This window comes from Uloborus diversus, chromosome 1 (assembly GCF_026930045.1).
Source record: "Uloborus diversus isolate 005 chromosome 1, Udiv.v.3.1, whole genome shotgun sequence".
In the NCBI taxonomy this organism is placed as follows: domain Eukaryota; kingdom Metazoa; phylum Arthropoda; class Arachnida; order Araneae; family Uloboridae; genus Uloborus; species Uloborus diversus.
In genome coordinates this window covers 17,023,637-17,049,498 of record NC_072731.1, presented here as the reverse complement: position 1 = coordinate 17,049,498, position 25,862 = coordinate 17,023,637, and positions in this window count along the sequence as shown.

Sequence of the window (25,862 nt, the reverse complement as noted above, 5' to 3'; positions counted from 1 at the left end):
AACTTTATTATTTAACTAAAACAAGACGAGAGAAAGAGGAAAATACACGATGCATTTTCTTGAAACAATGAATTAATGAATACGGACTTCACTAATTATTTTTGTCACTTTGTAATATTATTTTTTGTTAACATAAATCAGTTTGAAACAAATCTGCTTCACTTGATTTACATTTTCATCACTGTAAACTAGTCTTTCAGGATATTTATTGCAGAAAGGGCACAAATCCCCCCAAGTAAAAAAAAAAATAATAATCAATTTCAGTGACAAAATGAAACGTAATTTAAGGTGAGGTAATGATTCTACTTGTGGCTAGATTAGTCATGAAAATTTTCGTATAATTTAGTCCATTTCTGAATGAAATAATCACTTCTTATTGATTCCTGAAAAGCTGCATTAGTTGGATTTATGCCCTTTCTGAAATGATCGATTCAATTTATGTATAAATTTTTACCCAATATTTTTTACTTAAAGTAAAAAATATTGGGTAAGGATTTTGTAAATGCACTAACGGACTTATGTTGTTTTACTGACTGTAGTACTTGTAGTACATTCAATGGGAAGGAGAAGATTTCAGATTCAAAAATAGGACAACGATGCTTATAAAAACGACTTTCCAAAAACTTGGTACTGAATGCGTACGTGATTTTGAATTTATTCCCGAGGAAATGAAACAAAATGTGAGTCAAAAGAAGAAACATATGAGTCAAAAGAAGCATTATCAAAAAACAATTATGCTCGATACTCACTATGTATATAAACAAAAATAAAAAAAATGAAGGATGCATTTGGCAATGGGGTTGTTTCCTTCAGTCAAAACTAGTACTTTTAGTCACTGAAATTGATACAATAAGTAAAAAAAAAAAATAACATGGACCTAGACAATTCTTTCAATTTTCCAACAGTTATTTTTTAATTAATTTTTTTAAATGTTTGATTTTTCAAACAAGGCGTGGTTTAGATGACGTCACAAATGTTGCTTTTTGGCGCATCTTTGTACAGCGTTTCCACGTTATGGTAATCAAGAAGCGAATTAAAATTTCACTCTACGCTTGCTATCCAGTATCAACCATATCGTTGCCAATACACGTGAGTAAAGATGCGAATTAAATATTTTGCTCTATGAGTGGCAACACAGAATGGCATTTTATCATTTGTGATGTCATCGGCAAGAAATGCAACAATAAAAAATCACCGATTTAAGTAACTTTTTAAAAATATTAAACTTGAACAAATTATTTAAAAAATCGTTAGATCCTGTGTTTTTAAGCATGTTCTTTCAGAAAAAAACTTTTAAAACATTGGAAACGACACTATTGTTCATGCTTAATTTAACTATTGCATCTTAAAAACATCGCATCGCTAAAAAAAAAGGGGGGGGGGCAAAGAATAATTAAATAAGTATCGAAAAATTAAAAATGAGGAAGGAGGGTTTGGAAACAGGAAAACGTGCGTCTGTCTGTTTCTCACATTGAGAAGGAATAGATGGAGAGAGTGCAACTCTACTATCCCGATACGGCAACAGTACCATGTGACCTGGGGAGCAATTTCAAGTTACCGTAACCGCTGAAGAAGTTTTCATTAGCTGAAGCCATGCATGATAACAACCTTGAACTGTAGAAGGGAAAAATTAGATTTATAGTAATAGTGCAATATTCTAGCATTGTAAACTGTGAGGAAAAAGCCACACCAGGAGGTCCAGTAACTTTTCCCTAGTATGTACGAATGTTTTTTTACTTCTAAATAAAGAAAAAATAACATTTATATGCATTCAACGAGTACGTATTCCACAGTTGCCTATAATTTTTAAATTTTTGTACTTACTTTATCTATAAAAGTTATAAAACATTGCATATCTTGAGTGCAAATAACATTTTAGTTCCATAAAAACACTTTTTACTTAACTAGTAATTACTTTAACGTCTCTTAAGCATTTTGTGTACATTTATTTGTTGGTGAGTATCTTCTCGCCAAGCTCCTGTGAACAGCAGATGCGCAAGAATAAAGATTTGCTATTTTTATGCTTCAATTTAAATACTAGTATGCCTGCGTATGAAATCATTTCAAAACATTGATTATAATACATATGAATCCATAAATTTACAGTCAATAACAGAACACTTTAAACTATTTGTACATGCTCGTCATTTCAGGGAATAAACATCAAAATACATAAAAAATGCAGTTACATTATATTTTAAAATCCGGAAAGAAGTGGGGAGATGGAGTTTGAATGATAGGCCTGTATTTGTATCCGTTATTTATTTATTTATTTGTTATTATGCGGTAAAGGAGTTGGAGCCAGAGCTGCTCTGATTCGTAGCCCCAACTTCATAATAAGCGCCGTCGCGTCGTCTGAAAAATATTTAAAGCTAAAAGAGCGATTGCGTGCCAAAACGCGACAACTCTCCAGCCAAAAAAGTCACCTGACCTGGGAAACATTGGATCCCAAGCTTATTTCATTGAGACATTTGCTATGGCTCCCTCCATTAGTATTCCTTCTCAATGGTTTCTCACAATGGCTTTTGAGTTAGAATAGTTAGATTCAAACGAACTTTTTTTTTTCCGAAAGATCTTGTCAAGGACACCTTATCTCTATTTTTCACTTTTTGATTTGAACTGTTTTTCGTTATTTTTTGAACAGAACAAAAAACTGAACATTAGCGTATACGGGGAAAAATTAAGGAAATTAAAATAATCCGAACTTCAAGACGGGTTTGATTCAAACAAACTTTGTTGGAAAAAGTTCTTGATGAAGAATATGCATAGAAAAGAGCTTAGTGATTTGTGCAATTTCTTGCTCAATTTCGAACAGTTAAAAAAATTGAACAATAACTCCTACGGAGAAATTTAAATAAATCCCGAACGTAAAAGCAGTTTTGCTTCCAAAAAACTTAGTTGGAAAAAGCTCTTGACGAAGAATATGTAAAGGAAATATCTTTTTAAATTGAATCTTTTGTTCAGTTTTGAACAGATCAAAAAGCCTTAACATTAGCGCCTAGAGGGAAACTTAAGGCCAACATTAATTCCGAGCTTAAAGGCGAATTGCTTCAAACAAACTTTATTAGAAAAAGTTCTTGATGAAGAATGTGTATAGAAAGCAATTTTTTTTAAATTTCGTTATTTTAAGGTTATTTTTTTAAACAATTTTTAAAAATTTCATTAACGGCGACACGAAAAATGCGTTTTTGGTATCAAAAAATTGAAAAAAAGGAAGGTTTTGAACTTATTCTCAATTGATGCTTTCAAGAAATAGAAAAATAGTAATCAATGAAAATCAAAATACTATATTTCGTAGACTTCACATTGGCACAATTCAGGTGACTGAACCAAAATGAAATGAATTCAAAGCAAATGTTTTGACCAGGAAAACGGAGTCGGTGAGAAAATGACCCAACTCCTGACGTCCTGACTCTTAACTCCTAAAAATTAGAGCCTTCGAATCTGACTCAGGCTCTTGTACCCCAAAACCAGTCCGACTCTGACTCAGCAGCCTTGGCACATGACCGACATCGACTCTTGAACCTTCTACTCCCATCTCAGACTCCTTTACCCCAAAATCAGTCCAACTCTACTCCACGACTTCATCTCCAGCTCCTCAGCTCTGGTTTTTGCTGTGAAATAATTGACTGTTCAGATGATTTGATCTTATTTTCGTTCTGAAATCTTAATTTATTTACTTTATTTTTGTCAACGGGAGTTAATAGGAATTTTTTTTATCAGAAAGAAAGAGCTTAGCAGACGATTTTGAAGAAAAACATTTATAGAAGGGGATATTTTACTTATTTATTTCCGTCTTTATACTCTTCATTTTTAGCAACGAGGGAAAAAGAAAATTCGAAGCGTTTTATTTTTACTCGAAAAAAAGAACAACAAATTTTTTTTAAAGAATAAAATGTATTTATTTTGATGTTTTTTTTTATTTTTACATCTTTTTTTTAATTTGAAAACGATTAAAGAGTTTCTTGTAGAGAAAAATATATTAGTTACACTGTTTTAAAAATGCTACTACTTTATATTTGGTTTATTTATTTTTTACGCATCTATTTCATCACATGTGAGACTTATATTATGTTCTGAAACTAACTTTAAGGTATGGTTGGCGTAATTTGCACTTTAACTATTTAAGAGAGTATTGAGTAGATGCTAGAAAATTGATGTTGGCATACGGGAAAGTAGGCTTGCTTAGTTCTTGGTAAAACTTCTTGATGTTTTTTTAAAAAAACTTTCATGAGTAAGTAGGCTAAAAAAAAGACTGTATCTATCTGCCTGTAAAAAAATCTTTTGTGTATTTTGAATAGAAAATAAGCATGAGAATTTAAATGCATCTGTATATCAAAATTCTTAAATCTCTTACTGTTTTTGGTCAAATTTTAATTAACTGCTTAAAGGTTTCAATAAGACCTTTTCAATACTTTAAAATCATAACTATGATGCTCATTAAAATAATTTGCATATTTTTATGCTGAAAGTTGAAACGAGCAAAAAATAAACTGATTGGGTTTGGGAAAAAGTGTCAGTTACGCGCAAAAATAATGTTTCAGTGGTTTTACCATAGTACCATTAGTAGCATTTTACCATATTATTGTCAAATACTCCCCCCTCCCCTTTAAACCGAAACGTTTTTAAGTTTTATAGCATTCAAAATTCGAGAAAATACAAAACGTTTCACAAACACGCGCAAGAAACTACAAAGAATGCTTTCAGAACAGCTCAATTTCGGTTGACTTTAATAAAAAAAAACTGCAACTATTTTCGTGGGAACATTTTTCTTTTTATTGCATTATGTTCCTATGCCTCTAATAAAAAGTTTTTTTTTTTTTCTAGTTACCGTCTGTGGTAAACGAAGCCTTAGATCATCTGTACATATGTTTTTTCCTTCATTGTATTGTACTTGCGGAGAAAACTCAATGTAGGTAATTTTCATTTCTCTTCTTCACCCTGTATTTCTGCGCCTCCAGTAGGGGAATATGCGGCAAAGTGAAATGGTGAAATACTTACTTTGTTTTTAGCACCACCTATCTAGTAACATTTTAAATATGCAGTAACACATGTAGTCTATTCCAGTCTGGGAAAAATTACCTCTGACCATCAAAGCATGTGATAATACGAGTAGTTTTCAAAAAATGATACTCAAACTGCAATATTTTGATGCAAGTCAAAAATTATTTTTGTTATTATCAAATGATGAAGTTCTTGTTAGTAACATTTTAGTAATAATTGAGACCTAATAATATTTGAGGGACACCTCCGAATAAGACATTTCTTTTTAAGGGACATTTTTTCTGGTTAGTCCCTTTGAATAGGGACTTCCATGTATTTACCTCTAATTAAGGGACACTCTGTTTAAGGGACTGTCACAAAAAAAAATGCAAGAAGTAGTGTATAAGCACATAAGAAATAGTGAATTTATTGGAATTTAAGTTTCACTTTTCCTCTAAAAATTTATTTAGGTAAATTTTACATAAACATATGTGAAGGAAACCAGTAATGCATTGTAAAAAAAAAACTTGCTGAAATTAACATGCAAAATTTGCCCTCTCAACAGTTTATTCAAGTAGGTTCAGGGCGGACGAAGAGTGCACAGCAACTAATTAGCTTTGTATATAAAACTTAAAAAAATTTAACATTACTTGTAAGTATTACATTGTAAATTACATAACATAAAGAAAATACATGTAATGAATTACTTCAAAATCATTTCTATATGCTACAAAACTTTGCCATTACAAAAAATTTTATTAAATTTTAATTAATGAAATAATATAAACCTTGAATAATTATCAATTTTATTTAACATAATGAGACATTTTCAGTATTTAACCTTAAGTGTTAATAGTTAATCTTTACTGTGATATTATACTACTAAGTACACAGCATGCATATACGGTGGAGGGACAGTATTGACAGCCTTGGCTTCTAATGTCTGAGAAGAAACCTCAGTACTTAGTTTTAGGTCTTAGATCTAAAAATCTGTATTCAGTTTTCACATGAGGTGCGTTTAGCCCAATGTAATACAGTCGAACCTGTTTATCTCAAACCTGCCTATCTCGAAAACCTCTCTATGTCGAAGTTTTTCATTTTCCTGTACCATAAAGTATTAATTCAATGTTTTCCCCCATGTTTGTCTCGAATGAAATTTTCTGAAAAACTGTATATCTCGAATTTCGACTAAAGTGTCTTTCTTGAATTCGATCCCCAACGATCTTTATTAACTGGAATTTTTAGACAAAAACCATTTTTCTTAATATTAGCAGTCACATAATGTTCCAGAATTAAAACTTTATGTACAAGAAGCAAGTTTTCCAGCAATTATATCCATTCGGAAACTGGGAGGAATGAGACATTGTTGATTAGTAAAATTGCTTCCAAAGTTTTACTTTCGAGTCATTGCTCCAATTTCATATTTTTAGAACTTTTTTCAAATGCTCTGTGCCTCGAAACCTCCCTATCTTGAATTTTTCTCCTCTCCCATAAAATTCGAGATAGACAGGTTCGACTGAATGTTAGCTTTTTCGGAACAGAACATCCTACATTTAGTTGTAGTATAAATGTTTTGGTCTTTCGACCATAGGATGAAGTTTGCACTGCTGAAGAGTACTGGCTTCATCTCTGTCATTTGTTTGCGTTGTAACCTTGTCTGCTTGTTGTTCTATTGATGTTTAAGGGGTCACAGTACCTAAAAAATTATCAAACGATCAAAAAATATTTTATTGCTTATTTCAAATTTACAAATTATCCAAACACAGGGGAAAAGTTTCATCGCTTTAGTTCAAATATTTTAAAAGTTATGAGTAGTTTTAGGTCATGATCACTATGTGTTTTTATACAAAAGAAAAAATTTTAAATTGCATTTTCTCGGTGCTCTTTTTTTTGTGTTTTCATGTCATTAGAATCCCTAAGGATTTTTTTCTATTAAAGATACAGCTTTAAAGTAATACTTTTTGCAGTTAGGATAATATATTTAACAAAACTGTGCATTGGATAAGCATTTTATAAATTACTAAAATGTTTAGAGCATGTTATACATTTAAAAACTTTTTTTTTTTTTAAATTACGATTTTTTTCATAATTAATCACAGAAAATGTTCCAATACACATATAAACAAATGAATGCACAGATTTTTAGAGTTGAATATTGTGATTGCTTTGCAAAAAAATTTTTTAAGTAAGTGCAAAAACAAAAAAGCCTTAAGGATTTTCAAAAATTGAAATGTCCCTATTTTTTTTGATTTTTTAAAAAATGTGGGCAATATTTTAAGATTTTGAAAATAAATTATTGGTTGCAAATCGAGTGTGTATGTTATGGTTTCAAAAAAAAAAAAAAAAAAGAACACAATATTCATAAATTTAAAAAAAGTATTCAAAAGGTACTGTGACCCCTTAAACCCTTAAATAAATAAATAAATAAATAAATAAATATATATATATATATATATATATATATATATATATATATATATATATATATATATATATATATATATATGTATGTATGTATGTATGTATGTGTGTGTGTATGTAGTGTATGTATACCAATATATGCATTTGCATATATATGTATATATTCTTGATCACCTCGGCTCTAGCGGAAGTATATGAGTAACTTTACGACTCTCAAGAAGTTCTCTCGGGCTTCAGATGTGTCCATCGCGTGTGGGATGACCCCTGTGTACCCCACCTAGGGGCATTCATCGACCGCACCGGCCATCTTAGCAGGGAGAGAGGGTATCGATTGAATTCCCCGTGCATCGCAATCTGTCACGCCCCCTCCACATCGATCGCACAGAACCGAGATTTCCTAGATGTGGACAAGTAGCTGGTGGCACCCGCTGTGGGAAGGAACGCGTTGCCAAGGTGACGACCGCCCCCTTCTCACCCCTCTCACCTTTGAACCCTCTGCTAGTTACACTTCTGTGATGAAGGATCCTCCCCCCCCCCCTTCAAAGAGAAGACGTGAATATTACTTTTCGGTAGGGGGTCTTTTAACTGTTTCAAGAAGTGTGAACCCTCTTGCCTAATGTTTCATGTCATTCACAAAGGAAAGGGTTAAGGAAATTAATCCATGCTAAATTGTACTGTCCAAAAATAAAAGATTAAAAAAAAAATTGACGCATGTTCGCACGTATGAAGTTGTACTTCGAAAATTCGTAAATTTTTTATAAACTTTTTAATTGGATGAATATTTAACTAAAAAATTTGTTGAATCTCAAGGGGGGGGGGAATGCTGACGAACTCAATATTTGCGAGATTGATGATGTAAATAAATAAATCTCACTGGGTCTTTTCCAAAATTATGTGAATTATACAAATGGAAATTTAAACATGTTTATAACACATGTGTATGTTTAGGATATAGTCCATATTTATTTAATAGCGCGTAAAATATAAAATACTATCACCAATGACTTCTCATACTGTTTATAGAGGAAAAAGTGTAAAAATGTGCACAGATGTAAACACGGGCACCCCTCCCTAGTGGCTAAGGGGGGTACTGAAGACAGGCGGTGAGGACTGTATATGGTGCCTTTTACTAGTATAAGATAGCAGAGAGAAGTTGGAAACATTCTTTCAAGTAGTGTGAATGCAGCTTGAGTTCTTGTGCAATTTTTGCTTTTTTAGACGGCAAATTTTTTAGAGTTATGTGAAGTCGTTTCCGTTTCATGTTCTTAGGTTTAGTTGAAAACGATTTCACAGTGACTTCCGGAAAACGGAGTTCGTAAGCTACTTTCGGAAGCACACCTTTAGTCGCGCACGCTTTTACGTTACATGTGACCAGGGGAGGCATTTCAGCATTTCGTTTGGGGGGGCGAGTTTCTTGAACATGAATTTCTTCAGTACGGCATAAATTAAATATTGGTTAACAGGTAGGAATAATAAAATAGTTTTAATGTTAAGAATAATTAGGTTTGTTAAGACTATTAAATTTTTGCAACCAAAGCTTTAAAATTATTTTGTAACAAGTTTTCTCACAAAATATCTCGGTACTAGTTTTTATTTTTTAGTAAAGTTTTAGTCTGCTATTCTTGGGGTCAGGAAGAACAGAAAATTTTGTAACTATATTTAATCAATATCAGTGTTTTGCTTTATTTCCGGTATAGCTAAAAATGAAGGTCTCGCTTGCCACATTGCGCTTCGAAAGTATTTCTCTAACCTCCTGAGACACAAAGGTCATTTTTAAAATGACTGACCAGATTGAAACAGACAAAAAGCAATGGAAGCAAGAAAGTTATGTTAAAAAACACACTTCCTTCAGATTTCTGTCTTTAAAATAATCAAGAAAGCTTTTTAAATTGGGCTAGTATTTATTTTGCGTCATGAAAAAGTACAGTCGAAATTCGCAAAACAATTGCTGTTCCCTCACGCTATAAATTTTTCTTATAAGTGCAGTTGCACAGCGAGGAGGGGTGGAAACACCCCCTTGAGCCATTGGTTTTAACATAAACGCAAATTCTAATGCAGTAATTTATGCATATGAAGGGGCTGTTTTGATCAAAAGATCCCCTCCAGAAGGGATTTTTGATCAAAGAACCACTCCAGAAGGTATTTTTGATCAGAAAACTCCTTTCATAAGAAATTTCCGGCTGCTCTAGTGTATAAGTGTAATATTTTCTTTTTCGGTTTCTATAACCAACAAACCAACCTACATAATTGAACTTAAGACCGAAAAGAAATGTATCTCACCAAATCCTGCATCAATTTCTTGAGAAACTGAGTTGATTATTTTATTCAAAATATTAATTTAATATTTTGACTAAAACTTCATATGGGTTTTGTCACCTCTTCTACATTGGCATACAGTAAAAACTGTTATAGAAAGTTCTGTCACGAAGTTCCACACTTGGTTCAAGTATGCCTTAGTGCGAAAATTACTAAGCGTTTCAATTATTAATCCAATTGAGATTGAAATTTTTATGATTCAGTGTAGCATTGTTCAGAAAACGCTCCGCAGGAAATAAAGTAAACAAAAATTCAAACAAAGTCATACATAGTAAAATAACATTAGATTTTCTATCATTGAGAAGGTCGCTTTCCAGTAATTCTTCCACGGAGCTTTTATAGGTTTAACTCTTGAATACCATTTGTGTCACTCAGAGATTGTCAAATAAAGAGCCTCAAGATATATTTGTTGATATGAAAGTAACTTTTGATGTGGGAAGTTTTTTAAAAATAGCATATCTTCACAAAAAATTTCTATGAAAGCATATAATACCTATATCGAGTTGCTAAAATGTGTTTCCAGTACAGGGAATCAATGAACACTTACTAGCTAAACATTCAGTAATAATGTGAGCAATAAATTTATGTAAAATGACATGGAGTTGAAGTGTAAAAATTGCGCAGTCTCAACACTGTATGGACATCTCATACAAGATGCACCATCATAACATAGATTACACAATTTTGAAATATTTAATCCATGTGAAGTAATTACTTCTTTAGTTAAGGCAAACCATTATTCTCCATCAGTTTTTTCTGTTCTGAAAATGCAGGCAAATGATCTTCTATATCTAAATTGAATTTATCCATTTTTATTTTTCTCAGTGAAAAATTTGGGGGTGCAACCGCCCCCTCTTGACCCCCCTATTTGCCGCCCCTGCATGTGACGTTTACGTTACGTTACATACAGTGGCCATCTTTCTTAGGTGTAATTAGTGTAAATATGGGCACCCATTCAAAAATTACCCATAACTCTACCACATCTTATTTTAGAACAATATATATATATATATATATATTTCTCAAGCGATACTTTGAAGACACTCGGGAAGAAGTGTAGATGAAATGTGTACCCCACATCCGGCACAATCTAAGTGGGCCAAATGTGGTCATACTTTGATTGTGCCGGGGCTGAAAAAGCCAGTTGCGATTTCTGTAATTTTTTCCCTGCGTTATAAATAAGTTCTCAACACTTTGTATAATTTTATCCTGTTTTAAAACTATTTTTGGTGATTTTTTTGAAGGGTGCCCATATATACACCCCATTGTTTCTGATGTTGTTTTAAAGCTTTTTGTAAATCGTCATTTTTGAAATGAAATCATTGACATTAATCATTCTTACGCCTTCTCGCATATAGGATACTTGCAATAGTTGTTAATGAAAGACAAAAATCTTGAATTTTTCGAATTAAAAGTAACTTGATATCAAAAACAAAAGACGGTGCCCATATTTACACCTTTTCCTTCCCTAAAATACAATTACAGTTGGCCCTCGTATTACACGGTTAATTCGTACCGTGTAGCTGTCTTTTTCATATTTTTTTTTCTTATTTTTTAAACAAATTAATCATGTTAATAATATTATTCAGGTCAATATGTTTCGTGTTGTATCAAAACATGTTTCGTGTTGTATCAAAACATGTTTCGTGTTATATCGAAACCGTGTTATTCGAGACTTTGAAATACAATGCAAATCAAGCAATGTGTACCGTGTTATACCGAAACCAAGTTGGAGAGTCTCCACCCCGAAATGCAAATGAGGAGGTTAAACGTCATACGCCGTGAACTGGATAAAAGCGCGAGTTGCGCTATGTGTGGTCGTCTTCAGTTCGTTCATACTGTGGGGCCCGTTTTTGTCCTTCTGCCCCACATGCCTGAAAAAGGACATCCTCCCCCATTCTGCTAACAGTTGCATCTCATAAAATAGAGAATTAGAAGTAAACACATTTTGGCGGGAAAGTTTTCCCATCGCTTGTTTTGAGTAAACGACACATGGAATTCAGAGGGGCATTTTCTCTCTCTGCGACACCCGCATTGGGTCAAAAGGGGTTAGCTTCTTTCGGAGATTTCAAACATTTTCCCGTCCCCGAGTCACAGCTGCAGGATATAACTTCTGAAGTTCTGACATTTTCGAGCCCATAAAATACAAGACTTGGGAATAACAAAATTCTATTCTGACACTTTGCGACACTCCGTATCCCATAAAGCATAGGGTTTTCCTGGAAGCTGGATCTCCAGATGTTGAACTATGATCCTGCAGTTCCCTGATCGGGACACATTCTCTGAGGATCATAGTTCAACATCTGGAGATCCAGCTTCCAGGAAAACCCTATGCTTTATGGGATACGGAGTGTCGCAAAGCGCGAGTTGCGCTATTGTGTGGTCGTCTTCAGTTCGTTCATAGATCAGGCAGTAGTCGAGTGGACTGTTACGAGGTCTTTCTTTCAAGCCACTATAAGCGCATAATCCAAAGGTCGCTGGATGAGAACCGACCCTTCTATTTTAGTTCAGGAAAAGTCAACCTCAACAGTATTCTTCATACCACGAACTGGAACCACCGGAAAGTAACCTTTTCCTTTACTCTTTATAACGTCTAAGGTCTATGATTTTGTATTAACAACCTTAATTTAATGCAATCAAAGCTTCAATTATATTCTCTTCAGTTGTTTGCTAGCCAAGAAGCGGCACTTGTACATAATGTAAATAAAGGAAAAATTATTTTAAATAAGATGTTCTCTGTATCAGTTTAAACGTTACCTAAATTGAACGGACAAGCATCGTCCACAAGTCTTAAGGTACCAATTTTATAATCGTTCAAATTTCGGCTCTTTTAAACATACAGATAAACAGATTTTATTTAATCTGGGAACCAAAACATACAACGTCCCCACAGGACCAAAATTAGATTTGCTATAAACGATACAAATTAATATTTTTACATACCTCAAATTAAAACTGTTATGCATTACAAGAAACAAGTTCTTTTTACTAAAAACGAAACGCATTATTAGAAAGAAAATCTGATTTTTTCTGTAGCAATAGAGTTCGTCTGAGCACCAGCGAAAAAAATAGAAAATAAAAAAAATTGAATTATTCAATTCATTTTATTTTATACTAGTGGTACCCGCACGGCTTTGCCCGTTGTAGAAAATTAAAAAGTCATTTGGTTCGCCTGTATATTTACAAATAATGGGTGATGAATTTCTCGCCAATTGGCTTTGTTCATTCCCTCTCCCATTGCACGTCATGATAATTTCGTATTTACGCGTCCATCTTATGATAATTTTGCTCCAGAAAATGTTCTTAAAACTGAAATAGAAAAAGAACAAAATCGAATTTTTGAAAAATCGCTTCAAAGTGCACACCCCCATGCTACAAACTAACTTTGTGCCAAAGTTCATGAAAATCAGTCGAACGGTGTAGGCGCTATGCGCGTCACTGAGATCCAGACATCAGACAGAGAGACTTTGAGCTTTATTATTAGGAAAGATTTAGTTTCGGCTACATTTTTTTATTTGTCGTTTGCCAAATTTAGCTTATGTTTAACCATAATGTTATTTTCTTACAGTGAATTGGAAACAAAATAATTATCATCTTTTTGCTTTTAGAACACTGATATAAAAATAAAATATTTAAAAGTTAAAAAAAACGTGTTATTCGGACAAACCAAATTTTCGAACCGAAGACAGCTGCAATTGTTCGCATCCGTTTCATAAAAACAAAGTAAAAATTTTTTTAGAATTAATATCATCTATTTTTTAAGTGTATAGAACTGAAATAAAATTCAATCTTTTAAAATTTGTTTTATATCAAAGCCGTAACGTATTAAAGTCAAGTTTTGTACCGTGTAATATCGAATCCGTGTCATAATAGTCGCAAGTTTTGTACCGTGTAATATCGAATCCGTGTCATAATAGTCGCAAGTTTTGTACCGTGTAATATCGAATCCGTGTCATAATAGTCGCAAATTTCGTACCGTGTAATATCGTACCGTGTTGTAGAAGTACCGTGCAGTGGTTGGAAAACTACATTTTTACTGTAGTGAGCTACAACTACAATAACTTCATGTAGTTAACTACAACTACTTTTTACTAAAATGTATCAACTACAAACTACTTTTGAAATGTAATCGCTACTTCGCTACTTTTTAAAAAATAAGTAAATAAAAAGCATATACACTATACACTAGAGTGCTCCACAAAAAAATGAAAATCAAATTTTCAAGTCGCATACCCTCTTACACACTCTATAACAAAAAAAATCGACTCACCAAGAAGGAGTTGTCCGATTGAGACGAAAATTGGTGGATACGAAGACAATGTATAGAATAGTAAATGATTAAAGTTCTCAGAACAATTGAATAATTTGTGTCAGAGCTACAGTAACAAGTTCACATAGGTGTTGACCCACGTTTAGCCTGGAAACAAGCGTGGCTTAGACTAAAAAAGCTGCCGAACAGTGTTCTGCGGTATTTGCTGCCACATTCGCTCAAATTTTCGAATGAGGTCATCAACATTCCGTACCAGATGCAACCACCTTCCCATCATATCCCAGACATGCTCAATTGGAGATAGATCTGGCGATCTGGCAGGTCAAGGAAGTGTTTGACAAACTTGCAGACAGTTGATAGCAACACGTGCCATATGTGGTCTGGCGTTGTCCTGCTGGAAAAACCAGCCGAGGGTACTGTAAAAGGAACGGTAGCAAAACAGGTCTTAGATGTCATCGGCGTATCGGTGTGCAACTTGTGCATCGGTCCCTGGTTCACCTTTTTTCATTTTGGTGTTGTTTCTAAGTTCTGGCTTTTTGCCTTTTCCAATTTATTTTGAAAGTTTATTCTTGAATATATATATATATATATATATATATATATATATATATATATATATATATATATATATATATATATATATATATTTATATATTTATATATTATATTTATATATATATATATATATATATATATATTTATATATATATATATATATGTATATATATATATATATATATATATATATATATATATATATATATATATATATATATATATATATATATATATATATATAAAACAAGAGATACAATTTAAGACAAATTTAAAATAGAAATTCAAAGAAATTGAAAAATCAACGACATTAAAAAAACTGAAAGAATAAATACAAAAGTGGGGGTTGTATTTATTCTTTCAGTTTATATATATATATATATATATATATATATATATATATATATATATATATATATATATATATATATATATATATATATATATTGGGACACCTTATATATATATATATAAGGTGTCCCAAAAAATGAAAGTCGATGTTTCAAGTTGCAACTTCACATAATTTGAACAGCATCCCGTGCCGACTTGCGTCTGAGGGTGTGAACCATCACTGTTGTACTATGCCGAATCGAGAAAAAACTTTTTTTTTTTTGTTAGTTCGAAATTTCATGTTGATAAAACGTAGTCCCTATACTCCCACATGTACCACAAAAATATTTACCCAAATTAAAAAAAAATATTTAGGTGTCCAGCAGAAGGCCTAACATTTATAATTTCTTTAAAACGCTTATTATTTTCTATATATTTTAAAAATAATGTTAGGTAAATTTAAAGAAACTATCAAGCTGAAAAATACAAACAGTAAAATAGGTAATTAGCGTTAAATAAAAATTTTTGCTCTACTGCAGTATTTCAGTTTCCCACATAGTACTCAAAGATATGGGGGGTTATTTTCAAAGTCAAAGTTAAACTTTTCATTTTAAATATATTATTTTTGTATTATGCATTTGCAAAAGTTGATTTGAAAATGTGTTCGCTCGTAATTTTTGAACTTGATATTTTATTTAATTCATAAGTATTTTCTTAAAAGATAAATTTCACTTTGCCCCGCGTGCAATTGACCAATTGTACAAGACATTTAAAATAAAAATAAACTTAGTATTAAATAAATAAATACTGCTCTAAATAGTAGTAGGTCCCAGTTAATATTTAAAAGTTAACACAACAAGAAGTTTATCATTTTATAATAACAAAAATAATTTTTTAATGATGACAAAATATTACAATATGAGTATTAATTTTTGAAAATTGCCTTTAATATCATATGCTTTGATCTCCAGAGTAAACTTTATCCTGACTTGAATAGGCTTCATGTGGTTCTACATAGTTAAAACATTACCAGAGTAACGCTAAAAACGGAGTAAATATTCCACCTTTTCACTTTACTCCGCTATTTCACTTAGCACCACCGAATTCTCATACTTGTAAAAATAAATTTCGTTTTCGAATGCTTGAAAACCTTGAAAATTTGCCAAAGTGTGGCTACAAACCTTGAATTTTAAAATTTCTAACAAACGGAAGGGGGGGGGGAGAAATGCCAAAAATATGTCAAATTAAGCTCCTTGCCACATCCTGCATCAAAAATGTAAAACTCACGGTTCTCTTGACTTGAATTTCCCCGTAGTTTTTTTATTTTTTATTTTATTTTATTTATTTATTTATTTATTTTATTTTGTTTTTTTATTTATTTATTTATTTATTTATTTATTTATTTTTTTTTGAACTAATGAAAAATTGCTCAAATCAAAAAGATATTTTCTATATATGTTCTTCGTCAAGAGCTTCTTCCAACATACAGTGACCTCTCACTTATACGCGACCCAAGGGGACAACGAAATTTTCGCGCACAAGTGAAATTCGCGCATAAGCGAAAAACCCAAAAATAAACTTAAATGCAATAAGTTTATATCAGTTATAGTAATACTAATAATACACTACTAATATTAATGAATCAATATGCACATAATTTCGGTTTATGCATTGTAATTTTTTAAAAAATGAAGTTGTACGTTTGCTATTTTTCATACAAAGCAACGTCAATGCTTACCGCTTGACCACGACTTTTAATGACGACAACCTTTTTGTATATAACCCGTGCTCCCCTCTCGATGTCAATCACAAGACTAATTCCACCCCCAATTGCTCATTTGTGCAAAAAAGAACGCGTGTTTGGAAGAATTCGAAAAATGGAATAAAGGCGTGCGATATATTCGAAGAGACAGAACAAGAAGGGTACTAATTTTCTGATAAGCGAAGAGCAAATACGCGATTTAACTAAAACTTGAAAAAAATTTTATCGCGCCTAAGTGAAAGGTGCATTTTAGGTTTCGCGTATAAATGAACAAGAGTTAACATTGTTTCCTTATATCGCTGGCCGGGCCCGTGAAATAAACGCGTATAAGTGAAAAACGCGTATAACAAAGGTCGCGTATAAGCGAGAGATCACTGTAGTTTATTTGAGGCAAAGGTTTGATATTATATTTACCTTAAATTTTCTCGTAGGCGCTAATCTTAAGTTTTTTTTTTTTTTTTTTTTGAACTGTTCAAAATTTAACGTAAAGTTGTTGAATCAAAAAGTGAATTAGGGAATTAGGTGTCCCTGTCAAGATCTTTCGAACTAATTTGCCCGCGAACCGATGGGCCGACGCGGCGTGCCACTTCTAGGAACAAATTAATTTCCTATCCCTATTATTCATATTCAAAATCTCATTTCTCTATCTTATAATGAGTTGACAGAACCCAGGGGTTCTAGATAATGATGCCAACAAGAGTGGTTAGTGCGGTCAGCAACAAGTGACTCTGATTGCTCATGAAAAAGCCGTGTTTAGACTTGGGAGTGTTTTGATTTCATCGTTACGTTTCAAAATGACAAGGAACGAAATGGCGGAGTATAGCCTATTAAGATTCTTGTGCAGAAAAAAAAAAAAAAAAAGAAGAAGAAGAAATAGAACCAACGAAAGAACGAATCACTGGACCTCGAAAATAGTTTCAGATTCGGGTAGCGTAGTCGGGCAGCTTTCGTTAACGATATTTTGTAAGACCGAAGGCCATGAAATTGTTGAAGAGTTAGGACCTGGAAAACTTTTCTTCTTCATATGGATGAAATGGAAAATAAAAAATCTGGTTTGGCAACACGTTCGAGAAAATGCAAGGGTTGGACTGTTGGAAGGTACCGTTGAATAATGGAAAGAAGACTTCAGCACTCTAATAAAAGGATGCAAGGCGAAAATTATCTTCAATTGTGACGAAACTAGGTTTTAAACAGGGGTGCCCACCTGGGGAAGGGGTTATATTGAAATTTTTAGGAGGGGGGGATGTTTTGACTCCTCCCCCTCAGGGAGCCTCCCCCTCAAAAAAGTGATGTATTTTTCACTTTTTTTGAGGGGGAGGCTCTTGTTTGGGGGGGGGTCGTTTCGATATTTAAAGGGGATCCCTTGTTCTTAAGGGAAGTGCCACGTTATGATAATCAAGAAGCGAATTGAAATTGCGCTCTACGCTTGCTATCAACCATATCGTTGCCAATAAAAGTGAATAAAGATGTGAATTAAATATTTTGCTCTCTGAATGGCAACACGAAATGTCATTTCATCATTTGTGATGTCATCGGCAGAAGCTTAAACAATGAAAGCGCACCGATTTAAGTAATTTTTTAAATATATTAAACTTAAACAAATTATTTAAAAAATGGTCAGATCCTATGTTTTTAATCATGCTCTTTTAGAAATAAATACTTTTAGAATTTTGGAAACGACCCCATTGACACATGAAAACCTAATTTCTATGTATTGAAACGATGCATATTCACAATATTGAACTTATTTCAAAGCAACCTTCCTAGCTTTATGATTTGCGGAATTATTTATAACTTCATCGAAGTTCAAGTTCCTTGAAAGCTTATTCTTCCAGTGCTAAAACTCCGAGACTAGATGCGCGTTGCAATTGTACTTTAGGAGCGCTATTTGTTTATCAATCTTAAAATAAGAGCTTTTGATGTACAGTCAGTATTTTATCAATAATTAATCTTCGTTTTTCATGTACGATGAAAAACTGAACCAACTTAGCTTTAAAATAAAATGTATTTTTACAGTGCTATGTCTTAACTATGCCCGTACTTAATTCTTATAGGCCGTGACAATCCCTGAAATTCATCGCTAAAGAGGGCGCTACTGGCAATCTCTGTTTTCCATTCTTACAAGCAAAATATCCAATCCATGACGAATCAAAAATAAAGAATCTTTGAAACGTTGCCAGTGTGGTGGATACTCAGGGTTGGGTTCAGCACCAATCCGGTCAAAATGGGGGACATATGAAGTTTGTATTTTTCGAGAATTTTAGGAGCAGATTATCTTCGACTACTAGTTGCATCGGTTTAACACAGAAAAGTCATAAATTGACTAGGCCCGCAAAGCGTAAGCGAATGAAGTGCGGCCACAACTAACGGCGGTCTAACGTCTGAAGGCAATCCAAAGTTATGAAAAGTTCTTTTTTAGAGCTATTGCAGTTTATTTTAGAGTGATAGACAGGGATATGGGCCAAAATATATTGAAACGGGCTAAAGAGTTTAAACCTACTAACGCCACTGACGTCAGTAATGCAATCTGCAATTTAACAACCTCTAATGCTTTCTTATGATTATTCTTTTCTGGAGAAAGGGGGTGGGGGAGAATTTATTTTACATATGGGTCATTCTCCAGAAAACGTAACTTTTGAACGCAAATATTTTTCAATTTCGAACATTCTTACATGAAAGTGTTACCTACTAGGAGTAACTATAGACAATAGCCCAGCTAAGTTCCATCTATTTTACTCATAAATAAAAAATAAATAAATAAAATGCCTTGCTCACGGAAAAAAAAAAACTTTTAATATTTAAAAGTCGAAGTCAATTTAATATCAAAGTAGTAATTTTATTAATTGTGCAAACAATCAGTTATATTAATGATTAGTGGGAATATAATATTAGGCTTTCTTGATTAAAGTAAGGCTTAATTAGTAGTTTCAAATGAATATGAAAAAATGGTATTTAGTAAATTTGAGGATATACTGGCAATTTATAACTTTGGTAGAATGCCTATTATTGATATGATGTATTTCCCCTCCAACAGTTATTTTCACCTCAGAAATAATGACATGGATAAGGTCTGTCACGGAGGTGAGGATCTTTCCATTAATATAGGCCTAATAGATACATTTTTCATGGAATTTTTTTTTCTTCGTTGCAACAATCTGCACATGTTCACTTCTTTTTTCACATTAATTTACATCCCAGAAATTCAAGTTCACGGAGGTGAGAAGTCGGAGTAACCACACTAGTTTTTAAAGCAAAATTTATCTTCTCGTTTTTCGATAAAAATCTCACAACTTCAACTATGGCTGCAAATAAACAAAAAGGGCTCTCTTGTTTCATGGAAAATAAAATTTGATGTCATTAATGCCACGTGTTAATGAGAAATGGCATTTTGTGTTTAGGTAACGGAGGTGAGAATTTTTTGTGTGACATTGAATTTTTTGCGTGCCCTTGTCCTACTAAAACGAAATAAAACACAATATTAAAAAAATTAAATATGCTTAAACAATTAGTATTTGAGACACCTGTAAAAGGAATAATAAATAAATAAGTACATACTTCCAATTAAACAAGTTATTAAGCAACATAAACAGTCACACATGGTGTGTGACATGCCACGGAGAATTCACATGTTGTGAACCAAAAATATACTAAAATAAAACAAATAAAAAATATACTAAAAAATTGTTGGCAGGTTTAAATAGATATGTTTTTGATGACATTAAAAATCATTGTTCCTTATAGATTTTACTGTAAAAGGCGTGTGACAGAAAAGTCACACTTTTGGAAAAATGGCACATTTATACATATATATATATATATATATATATATATATATATATATATATATCCTACTGTAAGATATCCTACTGTTGTTCTGAGGCGACGATATGTTTATTTCACTACACAACTGGCGTTTTAGCTATTATTTAAACTGTATCCCAAACTTCATGAGTGAATAAAATGATACATCAGTAACTTTTTTGTTTTCTGTTGCAAAGGAAGATCAAAACCTGTCTTGGAAGTTGAGAAAAAAAGAAATTTCCTTGAAAAGAAGAGGGAGATAAAAAAAAAGAAAAAATCCTCTTATAAAACGCAAATGCTGCCCTAGGACGTTCGGGAAAACAGGTGTTTTGATCTTTGTCCGTTTTCCTCCCTCAGGTGTGTGCCTTTATTACAGGGTAAATGCGCACCACACAACGCCCCCTTTCCGGAGGAATCCAACTTCGTGAAGGAACAATAGATTCCTGGAAGGTGCTGATTCGACTTTGATTGCATGTCTTCTATGAGTTGCAAAAGAAAAAAAGCTACAGCCACACACTCATAGTGCTATTTATCGCGGATAACTTTGCGAACGTCCTTGTTAAAAGAACAGAAAAGAAAAAAGGGGCTGGGAGTGGGGGGGGGGGGCGAGTTAACGATGATGCAACATCAGGCCTGAGTTAAGCGGGAAGAGATTTTCATTTCGGTTCATCGAAGTTCGACTTAAGGAAGTCCTATACACAGTGCTGTGCCGTATTATCTTCCTAGCTATGGGTATTTTAGTTTTGGCACCTACTGCAGCAGATTTTGTTGCAGTTAACAAGAGCCGCATTTGCACCATAATTAGTCGATAAATTCGAAATTATTTTCGCTTCTGGAATCTCTCAGTGAAACCAAAACATATTTTTCTAGTGGGTTTGTTTTTAAAAATATTCATTAACATGGATATTGGGTCTCAAATAATGAACTCAGATGTCTAGTATCGAAACCAACTCCATTCATAAATAATCAAAAGCTGTTTTTTACTTACTTTTACAAAAAAAAGGAAGTATTGTATTCGCGAAAAAATTTTCACTCAAAAATCGGCCTTAATTTCCATTTTTCTCACCCCCGAATGAATGTTGAGTTTTTTTTTCGACCCGATCACATGTGGATATATGCCTAGGAACCTACAGACACCCGAAATATCCATTTTGATAACCCCCGAGTTAATTACAACGAATTTTCTCGTGACGTTTTTATGTACGTATGTGTGTGCGTATGTGTGTATGTATCTCGCATAACTCAAAAACGGTACGCCTTAGAAAGTTGAAATTTGGTTCGTAGACTCCTGGTGGGGCCTTGTTGTGCACCTTCCCTTTTGGTTGCATTCGGATGTTCCTAAGGGGGTCTTTTGTCCCTTTTGGGGGGGGGGGGAAATCATTATTAATTTCGATGTAAACTCAAGTGGTGTTAGAATTTGTCGGACACTTGGCGATATATCGCCAGTCTTTTAGTGGGCAAGTTTTCGCGCCAACTTGACGACAAATTTTGCGGGTTTTTTTTTTTTTAATTTGGTTTTAATATGGCCATTGTTGGTGATATTTAGAGAGTAAACAATTGAATCACATTAAAATTGCCAATAATGGGGAAATGACATTAAATTGGAGAAAAAGCACACAACACAAACAAAAGCACAAACGAGCTGATGCACACATCAGCTCGTTTTTTTTTTTCCATAAGTTAGCACTTCTTAGTGGATACTTTCACGCCATGCAGCAATTTCAAACGTTTCAGTCGTTTCAATTGAGTCGAATACTTACATCAAGACCGGTTTTCTTTTTAAAAAAATAAATAAAAATAATAATATTAATAATTCAATCCTTAAATGTTTTTTTCCCTCTGTCTCTTCCGGATTATATGCAAGTGCATATTTTTGCCTCTCTTGACGTTAGTGCATAAAAACTGCTAATTTTCAAAAGAAATTAATATTAACGGTGCCTTTTACTCACTTCAAAATTTCATCTCTTTATATTTAAAAAAAAAGATACATCAAAGAAATTGTGAAAGAATGCCTGTGGTCGGCTTGCGTCCAGGAGACCCAATAACACCTACAACCTTGAAATTTGATACAAAATTACTTCGAGCCCCGAAGATAGGCAAGTGGGGTTTTTTATTTTAAGTTTCGAATTAGTTTTTTTTTGCAACTAGCTTTTTAAGCTAAAATTTCACGTAAATTGCCTATTGAAGAGATGAAAAATTTCCGACATCCCTTTAAATTCTATTTCATTCAAAAGCTCTTTTTTTTCGTCAGACTCTCTTAGCTTGTTTCATTTCTCTCAATGAATTAGAACAGCAGATGTTAGGGCTTCTATTTTAGCGAAAAGTCTTAGATTCAACTCAATTCATATTCGGAGCTAAAGAGCGAAATATTACTACAGACTACGATTTTGAAAGCGACTTTTCAAACAAACAAAACTGCCGTTGTATGTAACCTAATACTTTCTTTTTGTCTCCCGGTAAGGTTTTAATTGTTTTCTAAATTTAATGAGCTCTTTCAATTTTCTACAGTAAGGGGAGCACGGTTTTTATTTTGTTCTAATCGTAACGTGTATTTTAAGCTGCTTCTTCTTAACTGGCACTTTAAAGCTTCGTGAACCAAACAAGACTGCGAAGCAATCTTCGGGGGTTGGTAAGTGGCAGTGAACAGGGAGCCTAATTTTATAAAAGAAGTCCCCTAGTTTCATGTAAGAAAGACTACGAAACGCTATTTTGATCTTCATTAAAAACAAAAATCGGCCGGTGGTTTTGCTCGGATTGTCCGACTTTTTGTGCATACTATTAATGCTCATACTCAGTGGTGTTATCATATGGTTTACTCCATATACGCCGTACACTCTCAAACGTTTTGTAGACATATAGCGTATACCCTCAAGCTCCAAAAACTTTCATAATATGACATATTATGTATATGATCGCATACACATATTGTGTGCAGTTTATTACTGGGAGTACACCCTCAGAAAAATTTATGGGAACATCACTGCTCATAATATCAGCCGCCGCTATATGAATCAAGTTTGTACCAAAGAGTTTTGATTCAACAAAGAGGCTTATTCAATACAGCAAAAAGTCGTAAATATTTTTTCAAAAATGTGGAATTCTGCATACCAGTTTTAAAAAAATGTTAGCTTAAAAATATAAATGTTTTATTTTGTGGATTAGTTTTTCCATAATTTATGCCTAAAAACATGAAAACTACCAATTTCGTACTAGCATTCATCTGGATCTAAGATGAAAATATTTCTTCTGCCTATTCGTCTTTATTTTGCTTCTTTTTTGTTTTGTAAGGTTGGCAAGAATTTGATTTGAATTAATTAAATCTTTCAAAAATATCACTTTTAAAAAAGTTAAAATTCAATAAAATTACCTTTAATGTTGCTTTTTTCGTAAAAAAAGATTAAGGTAAATGTAGCAATAATGGACCATAGCTGCACTTATAAAAGCAGCTAGTTTTTAATTTGAGTATACATATGGGCCATTCTTCAAAAAGTGTAACTTTTCTGTCACGCACCTTTGACAGTAAAAACCATAATAACCATATAAGGAATTATTCATTTAACAATGATTTTTACTTTCATCAAAAATATATCTATTTAAACTTGCCAACAACTGTTTAAGAATAATTTTTAACCGACTTCAAAAAGGAGGCGGCTATCAGTTCATACCGTATGTATGTTTTTTTTTTTTTTTTTTTGTCCACTCATAGCGTCTCACCTAGTGAACCGATTTTGATGATTCTTTTTTTAATGGATAGGGGATGGCTCAACTTAGGTCCCATTACTTTGTTTGACCGTATTTGTTCTTTAGAAAAAAAAGTTATGGGCAAAAAAAACAGTAAATTTTATGCTATTTCCCCATTAAATGATTAAAATGATATTGTAGCGAAGTTCGCACTTTTCATCCGTGGATAACGGCGGCTCAGTGGTAGAATTGTCGCCTCCCACACGAGCGACCCAAGTTCAAATCCCGACTAGGACAACGTGAATTTTGCTAAAATTTCGTTTCTACTGTTTCCCATATTTTCTCGAATGTTCTATTAATTTCTGTATCTTTCCAAGTCTGGAAAATTCCACCACTTTCTCAAGTTGTATATAAGGAGATGTAACGTTCATTCGTGGTTCTGAATAAAGATCTCGAGTTAAGACTAACGAGTATTCTCTTCATTTGGCTTTCACATTGTCTTCGCTATCTTCATCTACGCGACAATATGAAACTCATTGTTATAAAAGTTCGGTGCCATATAACAGTAACATTAATAGTAATTGTAATGATAATTTTGAATAAAGGCTTTTCTAAAGCAATACAGTGATATAGAGCCGAACTTCTTACAAAGTAACTTCTTACTTTTACTGGAATATCTACATTTACACTAAAAAGAATAAAATAAAAAAAAATTTGAAAAAAAATAGAACCGACTTCAAAATTGCTCTAAAAAGTGAAAAATAATTTTATTCTTTAAACACCATCGATAATACTTTTAAACATAATTTTTGAAGTTGGCGCAAAAACAAAAAGTAAAATCCATTGTAACCATGCTTCGTTCATATTTTTATCAAAAAATCATCCAAAGTTAGGAACGAAACATTTATATCGTTACTCAAATATGCTGTCATCAATGCGTAATGCATGTGGTCAGGACCGACGCTATAGGGGGGGGGGGTGTCTCACCCTCCCAGTGATTTCATCCAGTCGGCAAAATCAGTTTGAGTCGGCATTTTCAATATTCGGAATTTCAAAGCATTCATTAATTTAAAAAAAAAAAACAGCAAAGTTACATATCTAATCTTTTGGTACTTAGCGCAAGATAAAATAAATAATAGGATCTCCATTTGCACTCATTAGCACAGTAAACACATTGTTCGGCATTCTTTCGCCGACTACTTTCTTTTGAGCGTCATTTTAAGGGAGCTTTGACTCATCCGTGAGAAATATGCCACTATCCAATCGTCAAATTAACCAGAATCGGTATTTTTGACTTTTTGTTTCGGCGTTCAAGAAACGTTTGATTTTTTAAAAAATGTATTACACATAGTACACAGATTTATAATGAATAATAAGCATTGACAGGAGAAAATAAAATATGAACAGTTTATGTGGGCATACTATGATTTACGACTGCTTATTTTCCCGTCACAATAAGCGCCCACTGAGAGGTTTCAGTTACAGTCGGCATTTTCTAATAATTTTCAATTGATTCCGGATTTAAAATCTTTGTCTAAAATAATATGCAGCTTGACATGTGCACATTTTCACCTTCTAATGGAGAAGGAAAAATAAAAAACATAAATAGTTTGCATAGGCATGTCTTTGTGTATCACGTGAAAGACATTATCAATTAACCGACAGCTAATTACACTGTATTCTCAATTTTCCAGCAATTACTTCAACAAAGTTTGATTTTGCCGACACTGTATCCAGGGTCGC